Below are 10818 nucleotides of genomic sequence, written 5' to 3'. Positions count from 1 at the left end.
ATGCATTCAGCCTGCAGATCCATGCGTGGATGTGCAGGGACAGGCAAGGGGAGACCCAGAGGGAGGGCTCTCAACACTGGTGTGTCCTCACAAGTGAGACAGGATACAAGGCGGTGGAGTGGGCTCTGGCCTCTCGCCCGTCCCTCCAGCACATCCTCCTGCCTATGCTGCCCTGGGCCAAGCTGCCCAAAGACATGGAGCTCTGAGGAGCAGGCACCTGGGGCACAGCACCTCCATTCCCAGGGGCTTCTTGGAGCTGAGGCCAGGTCCCAGTGCCTGAGAGCCTTCCCTTCAGCAGTAGGAAGGGACATACTGCAGGGCTTGGCGAGGGAGCAGAGAGGGACATCTCAGAGGCCTGAGCAAGGAGGAGAGGCAGAAAAGGGGCTGAAGGCATCTGGGAAATGACAGCAAGTGAGCACCAGGCAGGCTTGGGGGCCAGGGTCATGAGCAGGTTCAGGACCAGATCAGCAGCTGGGACACCAGTTCAGCGGCACACACACACCCTGACGGCAGTGTGTGGAATCCTCCAGTGCTCCTGGGTCTGAGGTCCTGGCCTACAGGTGCTGGACTCTGGCTCCTGGCAGACAGCCTCCCAGCCTCACCCACCTGCACCATCTGGAAGCCTGGCTGGAGCAGCCTCAGGTGCCTGCTGCACACACTGCTTTCTGGGACTGACTGCCTGGGAACTGCCTGCCCTTTCTGTCCTCCCCAGGGTATATCTCCTTCTAGTGCAGAGGCTCTGGACAGTCCTCATACATGTTTGCAACCCCATCCTGGTACTCACACATGTGCTGCTGGTGACGCTGACATTGCTCTTGAAGAATGTTTTGCCGTTGTTCAAGCTGACTTCAATAAAGTACTCCCTAAAGCACAGAAAACACGGATGGCGAGACCCAGCCCAGAGAGATGCAGTTCTTGCCCTTGGCCAGTGGACAGCATGGGTCATGAGAGGTCATTCCCCAAACCCTTGCAGGTCAACTCAGCAATGATGACCAAAGGGTAAGCGGGTCAGGCAGTGAGGGGCCCTGCATGGGGTCTCATGCCATTGTGACCGTGTCCTAAAGGACCAGGGACCGCTGCTTGGTGTCACCATCCTGGCTCTTCTGTATTTACAGAGTCTGTTGGCTTAACTCTGAGAAGCAACCTGAAGCAAAGGTACCATTCCTCGGGCAATCATCTCCTGCACCCTGCCCTCCTCACAGACCCTAGAACACTGCAGATCCCCAAATACCTTGGGGGTCACCAAAAAGGGATGTCGGGAGGAGGCTGCTCTTTGCCCAGCCACAGACATGGGCTGCCCCAGCAAGGGGTGGCATCCACATTCTGTACACCTCACGGTGACCAACCCTGACTCCCTGGCCTCTTGCCCTCTAGGGCCTCCTGCCAGGGGCACCTACTCTCCAGGTTTTTCTAGTTTTGGGCCCAGGGCAATTCATGGAATGACTGTCGATACTGGTTGGCTTTTCATCTAAAAGAAAATGACATGAGAAGAATGTCAATGCACCTGTCTGTCCACTGTTCCTCCCCATGTGTGTCCTCAGCATGCAGAGCTGACCCTGTGGCCCAGGACCGGCATGTGGGCTCTGCCTTCCTATTGCATAGACCCCTGCAAGCACCCGCCACACCCAGGCCCTGTGCAGCACTCTGCTGTGTAACAGGAACAGGCAGGCAGAGCCCCTGCTCTCAAGGACTCACCTTTAGGGACTGCATGGGACACAGAAAACAAAATAAAAAACAGGACAAAACAGATGACAGTGCAACGTGCTATGATGTCCATGACCAGAGGACGTGAGGGGACCAGAGGGAAGGGACAGCTGCTTCATTATGCGTGACTTCTCCTATCTTGTAGAGCCATAATTTCTGGTCTAGAAGAGCATGAAATGATGCAAGGCCAGGGATTTGCTTCAAAATACTCTGTGGTAAGGGTACCAAGGAAAGCAGGTGGGGGCAGGTTAAGAATGATTGAAAGTAGGTGATGGCTTCTTCAAGTTCATGGTACAATTCTTGCTACTTTGTATAGTGTTGTAAACTTCCATGAAAAATAAATTCTCTCTGAAAAGGTGACAATCCAGCCGAGATTTAAAAGATGAGGAGCCAGCCAGGCAAAGATCCCAGGCAAGGGTGCTTGGGGCTGAGAGAGTGGCCTGTGCCAATGCTCCGGACAGTGACTCACTGACCTTGTCAAGGAGGGAAAGAGGTGACCCAGGACAGGGGGCAGGGCCTCATAGGCCCTAGAAAGGGGTTGGGGTTTTATTTCTTGTGCAGTGAATCTGTCCAGGTTGGGCAGATCCAGGATATATTTTGCACATGGAGGCAACAGGAGTTGCTGGTGGGATAGATATAAAGAGGAAGCTCAGAGTAGTTGAAGATGACATTTGAGTGTTTGACCAGAACAACCAGGTGGACAGCAACACCATTTACCAGGATGGGGAAGCCTGAGGAGGGGACTGGGGTTTTTTTTGTTAAGTGTGTAATTTTGTTTTCCAATTTTTGTTTATTTATGTATTTATTTATACATTTTTGTGGGAGCATGGTGGGCTCAGGAGAGTTCGGTAATGTGTAGTCACGGAACCATCTGACTCCTGAGCCCACGCCCTCTTCACACTTCCTGAACTGTGGGGGAGGGCATGGGCCCTGCTGCATCTGCCTGCTGGCCTTGCTCCAGCTCTCTACCCACTGGGCTCGGCTCCCAGGACCCCGGCTTCCCAGGGCCCATCAACTGCATGGCCAACCTAGGACTGGCAGAACCCATGGTATTGACCTTTTTGCCAAGGATGATTTCAAAACAATTATGGCATCCTCCTCATTTTCCTTTAAAAACCATTCTCTGTTTGTTTTTTTTTTTTCACCTCCCTAAATAGGTACATAGTTTGCTCTGGTATGTGTTTTCCATTGCAATGTCCTGTTCCCGAATAAATAGCATTTCTGTTTAGAGACACTCTCTCTGTTATTTAGGTTGTCAAAAATTGCATCCAGGCGCTTCCAGAAGCCAGAACCAGGCTCTGCCCCTGCTTCCCCACAGGGACAGATGCAGGACAGAGGGAAGTCTCTCCCTGACCTGCACCTCCAGGCTGGCATCAGTGGCCAGGGAAGGCACGCTGCCATCTAGTGGGGGGTGCAGGGGAGGCGTGTTCAGTGGTGGCCAACACTCCAGGGACATTTTCAGGGGATATCTTCCTAATAGTGAAAATAGGTTTAAAGGTTGTTCTCAATTATTTGAAAAAATAAGTTTCTTTTTACTCCTGGACAAGCCATCAACCAGGAGCACAATGGCCATCTATGCAGGTGCCCAGAGCTGTGGCAGGGCCTCCCCGCTGCGAGACGTCAGTGCTGGCCTGTGTATGGAGAGGTAGACGGTAACCTCCAGGGTGGGAAGCCAGTGCACCCACAGGCCCACAGAGGAGGCAGCTGAATGCCCTTCATGGAGGTAGGCTGGGTACCCCCTTTCCCAGCAGCTGCCATCACAAGGAGGCAGAAGGCCCTGGTAGGGCAGGCAGATCGCCTGGGTCTGCTTTCCTGCCCTGCAACATGAACTGTATGGCCCTGGGCAGGCTCTTCCATCATGCTTCTCTCTAGTTCTCCATCCATATGGGAAAGTTGTCAAAACTAAAATGAAGTCATTTGTACTAAAAAATAAAATAAAATCCATGACAAATAGGGCTAAGAAAGGCTACAAAGAGAGGGTTTTATGCCTATATGCCTGGTAATAAAAATATCACAAATGACTTTGCAAAAACCACAACCTTGCACAAAAGCCATTGCAAACTTAACACAAAAAATACTTCCACAGGAACATGTGCCCAAGAACTACCTGTCCAGCCTTGGACTAGTGTCACCCTTGCTATTGATCTGTTTAGACAAGGGTAATGATCTCAAAACAATTCCCTAATCCTCATTTCTCCTTTAAAAGCCTTTGTCTTCTGTTACCTCCCTGATTATGCACATTACTATGGCATACATATTCCCAGTGCCGGGCACTGTTCCTGAATAAGTACTGTTTTCTTTTAGAGAGAAACTCTCTGTTGTTCTGGTTGACACATACAAAGGAATTTCTGTCCAGCTGCTTTGAGGATTCAGGGAGATACTGTGCGTAAGGCATGTGGCACAATATCTGACATAAGTGCGCAATAAGCGTTAGCTTTCCTTAGAAAGGGGCTGCTCAGTCCCTAAGACACTCCCGAGAAAGCATAACCCAGTGAAAACTGAATTTCCTGAGACCATCCACACAATGTTGATGAGTGAGAACATGGGGATCACAGACCCAGCCCTTCCTATGTACTCATGGAAAGGAGGAAAATGGCCAAGAAGCCTCTTGGGGGAAGAGAAGTCATCCTGGGATTACCACGTGGCCCTGGAATTAGATGTCAGTGAACATATTATCATCAGATCAAATGAATGTATCAAGGGGCCACCTGGGAAGATCAAGGAGGATACAAAAATCCAACTGCACCCCAGGCACTCAGTGGGGAAGAGCACACGCCCCTCCCCAGCACCCAGGGCACAGCGTCTGCCTGGACTGTGCGCTTCCTCAGGCCACTCCACCATCACAGAAGTCCCCTGATGCCTAACTATAGTCAAATAACAGGAGATTTTTTAAAATGCTATAGCCCTTCCACGAACCAACTGCTCTACACATGTGATTTTGCTTAGCTAGGTGCAGCTGTGGCTGACCATCTGTAATATGAAAATCCACACCCAAAATGCTTCAAAATCTGACATTTTGAGCACCAACATGATGTTCAAAAGAAATGCTCTTTAGAGAATTTCAGATTTCAAATTTGCAGTTTGGGATGCTGAAACATAAGCATAATGCACACATTCCAAAACCTCAAAAAATTTAAAAACTAAAATATTTGTGGTCCCAAGCATCTCAGTTAAAGAATACACAACCAGCACCATATTGGCTCCATGTTAAACTGAGAAAATAGAGGCTCAGAGTAGAACACTCATCTGGTCAAGGTGACACAGGCAATGTGTGCCTGAGCCAGGATTCCAGGGCCCAGGCCTACAGGCTGGCATCCTCCCTCAATGCAAGGTAAACACACCCCTCTGGGCAAGCTACTGGTGCACCTGGCCAGCCAGGCTCAGACCTCCGGGGCTGCCACCATTTCCCAGGAGTAGCCTTGTGGGCTTTGGGTCCTGGGCTCTTAAGGGAAGGGGAAACTGAGGCTAAGATGGGCAGATGCAGCTGTGATGGCAGACCCAGTCCTAAACGCAGCCTCACTGAGGGGGAAGCCCTGATCTGAGATGCTCTCTTGGGATTTGTTACTTCCCCACTTGGCAGATGAAGGGAGGGGTGGCCAGGCTTCCCAGTGCCCCCTTCCACTTGTCCTCATGGCCTCTAACCCCACCAGGTCCAAGGGAATGGTTGGCAAGGGCTGGGAGGCTTGGCTGGCTGTGGGGAAAGGCAGTATTGTGTGGGAAATATGTGACTCAGAGGCACCGAGGAGACAACTTACCAATGATAGTGCTTTCATTGAAGATAAATCTGCAAATAACTTCATCCTGTTTCTTTAGATTCTGAAAGCCATTTCCATGAACAACCACATGGTAGGGTTCTGCAAGGACAACGTTCAAAAGTCTGAGTGAGGAAGAGTAGGGGGCTGCCTCCCCTCTGACCTCCCTGTTCCTGGAGATCCAGCTCCAAAACCGAATTCCCAGAGGCTGCTGTGAGGAAAGAGCTGAGTCGGAACCAACATCTATGTGTCCACTGGGTCAAATCTTCACCTGGTGTCACTGAGGGTCCAGGAGGAGGCGTCTGGGCCTTGAACACTCAAGGGCCCTCTCCCTACCATTCCTGAACCAACACGCTAAGGAAAGGCCTTGGTCCCGGCACAGGTAGGCTCACAGTGCTATTCCTGCCCTGAAATTTGTGGTGCTCCCTTGGGCCCCAAGTGCGCAGGCCGTGCACTCAGCCAGGCCCTCCCTGATGTAAGGTGTAAGCGGAGCCATAATGCTGCCTGAAGACACCATGTCTCACGCACCCAGCTGGGCACCCAGGCCTGGATGCCTCCTTCAGGCTGCTGAACACTTGGGGTCTCTCCTCTCTGTCTTCTGTGTGCCTGTGGCAGGCAGGACACCCACAGTGGCAGGGCCAGGACTTGGGTGCGGCAGGTGAGTCACCAAGGACCCTGCTCAGGGGAATCCATCACAGAAGCCCTGTTTTAACTGTGATTCCAGAGACCTACAGGTGATTCCTCATCTCCTGCTCTTCCTGAACCGGTAAGGACCACAAGGCACCCATCCTGAGGCTCAGGGAGTGTGATCCACCATTGTGGCTACTGCCATCAGCCAAAGACCACAGGGGACACATGCAGGTGAGGGCTGGCCCCAGGAGCCAGCCAAGGTTCCCGCAGGTCTGAAGCTGCCAAGGGCATTGGCCTCCACCCCTGCCTCCTGACCCAGGCCCCGTGCATTCCAATCTCTGCTGATGCCTGGGATGCCCCCGGTTCATGCACCCAAGGAAAGCTTCCTGTGAACCCTGCTTCCTGCCTTCCTGCAGCGTCACAGCCTCAAGGCAGGCTGTGGGTGAAGCTGGCCTGCTGACATGCTTTCTGAGGCTTTCAGAATGGGAGCCTGCAGTTGAAAGCCTGAACATTTCCCAGAAATATCTAGATTTCTAGCTTTCTTGGAAAATGGGAAATGCAGGCCTCAGTGGGTTTGTGTTTCTCCATGTGAGCTCCTGGCTAGGACCTAGGGAACCACGCTCCTCAGATAAGGAGCTCTGAGGCCTGCCTCACTTCAAGGCCCTCAACGCTGACTGCTGACATCAGCTGGCTGAGCCTGGCCTACTCTTCCTGCTTAAGGTGCCAGCCCAGCCCTCATAGGCACCCACATGATGGATACTATGCTGCCCTTGGAAGAGCCTGAGCCTGGTGGGGGCACTGAGACTATGAGAGACAGCAGGAAATGCCAATTTGGTGCCCTGTTCTGAGAAACTGGATACAGGCCCCTGCAGGGCAAGCATGGGGTTCTCTCCCACCACTAAGGCTGACAGCAGCTGCTTCCAAAATCTGATGCTGCCAGATACTCTCAACGTCTTCCCCACTCAGGGTTCCAAAAAGCCCTGGCCAGCCGGACACTGGACTCAGTGTGTGCCCGGGAGGGAGCAACTGGGCCTGTGGCCTGCGCCCCTTGGTCAGCCCAACTTGGCCACTCTTAGCAGGACTGAGGGCTGCCCCAAAGCTCCATGGACGGGGTAATTGCAAATTACATCCTGGGCTGCGTTAGGACTATGTATTCTATGTATTGCAAGCAAGCATTTTTTCTTTCAAGGTGGATGGATAAAAAGAGAGAGAGAGAGAGAGAGAGAGAAAGGAACGTGGCCAAACATTCATTGTAAAATCCCAATGGTGGTTGTAGGTGTGTTTGTGTTCATAGCACAATCCTTTCCACTTACCTATAGGTTTGAAAATTTCAACAACAAAAGGGTGGAAGAAAACCAAAGAACTAAATAAGAAAAGTATGCTTAGACATAGACAACCAGAAGTCACGATACATCCTGGGTGACAAGTGACTGGTGAGAGGGACTCAGGGAGTCAGAGGGGCTGGTCATCAGGGAAGGCTTCCAGGATGAGGTGCCCTTTGAACAGGGCTGTGAGGGACAGGTGGGCTCGGCCCTTCAAGGTGAGGCAGTGCTTGCAGAGTGCCTATGCCCCACCTGGTCCCACCTCTGCACAGGACACCCAGAACAGGGAGTGGCCCCTGGAGGGCCTGGAGTTCCTGCTAAGAGCCTCAGACACCTGCCAGGCTGGAGAGGGAGGTGCCTGTCAAAATCCTCCAGCCATGTGTGGAGGATGGGCTCAGGATTGGCCTGGAGCAGTGAGGCCACCAGTGGCCTCTCCCAGGCTATGAGGCCGAGGGCTAAACAGGGGAGTCTGGGCTGCGTGCCTTCCTCCCCGGCCTCCTTCCTGGGCTCCCTGGAGCCCTCCTGGCTTCTCGGCGGCAGCCTGCTGACAGGGCTCATTCTGATGCATTTGGGTTTCAGGCTCCTGCCTTGGCCTTTCCCTGCTGTGACTGTCACCCTCCATGTGGGGCAGCTTTGCCCAAGTTAGCCAACAGCTGACAGTTCAGGGCTGTGACGGCCAGGCCACATGGGCAGAGGCAGAGGGCCGAGCTGGTGGGCAGAGGGCACCTGTCGCCTCCACTCAGCTGCCTCCAGGGAGGAGTGACGACTCACATCCTCACCTGGGGTTGACAGGGCTGCTCAGATGCCACAGCCTGTGCATGTCCAGGGGACATCATCAGAGGAGCACAGCTGTCACCACTGCTGCACGGCTGAGCGACTTTAAACCAGGAGCAGCAGAAAGAGACCCCAAGGGGAAGGGGAGCTCTCTACTCCACCCCCACCCTCAGCTCTGCATGGGGGAGAGGCAGGCTCGGAGACATAGCCCAGGACCAATCATGGAAATGTCAGCCCAGCTCCTGTTTCAGGAACCTACCAGCTCCCAGCCCTGTGCCAGTCCCTGCACAGCCCAGTGCCTTGGGACTCACGACAGACCTCACAGCATCCTTTCTGTTCATAGGAGGCACCTCACTGACAAAGGGCAATTTGCTCCGGGTCGTGTGCCCATGGAGACCAGAGCTCAGACATGGACGGTGTGTCTGTCCCCACAGCCTACTGCCGGGGCACCCTGCAGTGAGGAACAGGAAGGCCAGAGCCCAGCTGCTGGAGGGCCTGGTGGTCTTGCGAAGGGCCTCGTGCTGTCCCCGTGGAGGGAGGACACCCAGGGCTCCCTTCATCTCCAGCAGCCGCAGTTGTGCAGCTGCCGGCCATGCAGAGCCCCAGCCTGCACAGAAAGATCTCAGCACACACAGAGGCATCACAGAGGCCCTCACAGGGCTGTCACCACCAGGCTGGGACCCCAGCTGGCAACAGGGCATCCTCACTACATCCCAGACAGCATGGACAGGCACTGGGATTGATCCTGTAGGACTGAGGTGAGCCGAGGGTGTTTGTGTGGATGCCTTTGTCAGGCTATGGAGGTTTCCTTCTGCTTACAGGGTGCATTGGGATGTTGACCGCCCCCCTTCTTGTTCTTCATCCCCTGAGATAACCGCTTGGTTCCTGTTTCCCGTTTTGCTGATGTGGTAAATTACACAGATATTTCAGCTCCTGCACCTGCCTGGCCTTCCTGGGAGGAGCCCTGGCTGCTCCTGGCCTGTGGTCTGGGTTACCTGCGGCTCCATGCCATTTGCTGGTGTTTCCCCTGAGAGCTTCTCACACATGTCTTTACTTGCTTTAAACTTATTGTTGTGAGGTAACAGCACACTAATTGTGCACAGGTACTCACATCCCCACCCCTGCATATTCCCCCCACACCAACAGACACTCACGTTCACACCCATGTGGGCTATACATCCACACCCACCCACCCATGCACACTGCACCACAAACACACTCAACCCACCCCATACCACACACATCACACCACACACCACATACCTGAAGCACACACACCCACACACCACACACACATAAATAGCAAACACACATACACCAGAAATACCAAAGACACACCACGCAGCCCATACACACACCACACATATCAGCAACACACTCCCAACTCCCCATATGACACAAACACACACTGGACTCCACATACCTGCATGCCAGACAGCCTTCCCATACACCAGCAGCCTTCCACACACCAGGCAACCTTCCCACACACTCCCACAAGACCCCCACTCATGCCACACACACACACACTGCACATACACCACACACACATGCATATATGCCCCCTACATACACTCACACCCCCACATACATATTACACAGCACCTCAGCTCCCACACAACATACACCCCACAATACAACACACACAGATGCATCACTCATGCATACCCCACACACCACACTCACAGCACATCTACACACCCCGCACAATCACACACATTTCCACAGCACACAGACCACGTATTACCCTCTCCCCACAGACTTCACACACATCAAGCCTCCCACAGTATACCTTCCCACACATACTACACACACTGCACCCACACAAACTACACACACACACACCATAACACACCAAACACACACACACCACATACACACACCACACTCACACTCCCCACACACATCCTCCCCCACACACATCCTCCCCCACACATACCAAGCAAATGCACACACTCCATACATGATTGCACCCATGCACACCACCCTGTGGCTACCGCGGGGCCTCTGCAGCTCTCACCTCCTACACACACAGTGGGAGGCTCCACCGATGTCACGTCAAGACAGACCTTTGACGTGAGATGGAACACAGGAGGGGAGGGGTGGGGCGGGGCAGGGAGAGTGAGCTTCCGGCCACAGGAGCCAGGCCCACAGCCCCTCACCTCTGCCCACTCACAGCATCAACTGTGTTTCTCATGGCCTTGAAGCCATTCTCCACTGCAAACACATGCTCCGGGCTGTCTGCAATTGCTGTTATCTACGGAGAGCAGAGCTGGCTTGGATCCCCGCCAGGAGGTGAGGATGCAGCAGATGCCAGGCCCAGAGGGCAGTGTCTTGCCCCCATGCTTTGGGGGCAGCAGAATGTCAGGCTCTGAATGTTGCAGGCTTCTCCAGCCAGCAGCCCACTCTTGGGGAGCAGGGAGCTCTTCCACCCTCCCCTCTGGCGTCGTGGGATTTGCACAACACGCTGTCAATCACTTCTGCAGTGGCCATGGATTGGCCCATCTCACTTGGGGCAGCTTAGACAACCATCCTCGGGGTGGCCCTGGGAAAGCCACCTGGGAAAGCCACCTGGGACGCCTTTCCCCACTAGGCTCGAAAGTGGCGCCTGGTCACCTGTTTGGAATTACCTGGTCCAG

At 53.6% G+C, this 10818-nt stretch overlaps 1 long non-coding RNA gene across 1 annotated transcript; it reads right to left on the bottom strand.

Annotated features, from left to right (window-relative positions):
* Positions 1–789: 789 nt before the first annotated feature.
* Positions 790–10261, bottom strand: LOC126962646 (uncharacterized). The gene is made up of 3 exons (XR_007728754.1): positions 10200–10261; positions 5460–5558; positions 790–863 (listed from the first exon to the last, which is right to left on the bottom strand). It is a non-coding gene; the product is annotated as an uncharacterized LOC126962646 (long non-coding RNA).
* Positions 10262–10818: the final 557 nt, after the last annotated feature.

The sequence above is a fragment of the Macaca thibetana genome, chromosome 9 (genome assembly GCF_024542745.1).
Source record: "Macaca thibetana thibetana isolate TM-01 chromosome 9, ASM2454274v1, whole genome shotgun sequence".
Taxonomy (NCBI): domain Eukaryota; kingdom Metazoa; phylum Chordata; class Mammalia; order Primates; family Cercopithecidae; genus Macaca; species Macaca thibetana.
This window is presented reverse-complemented; position numbering and strand designations above follow the sequence as displayed.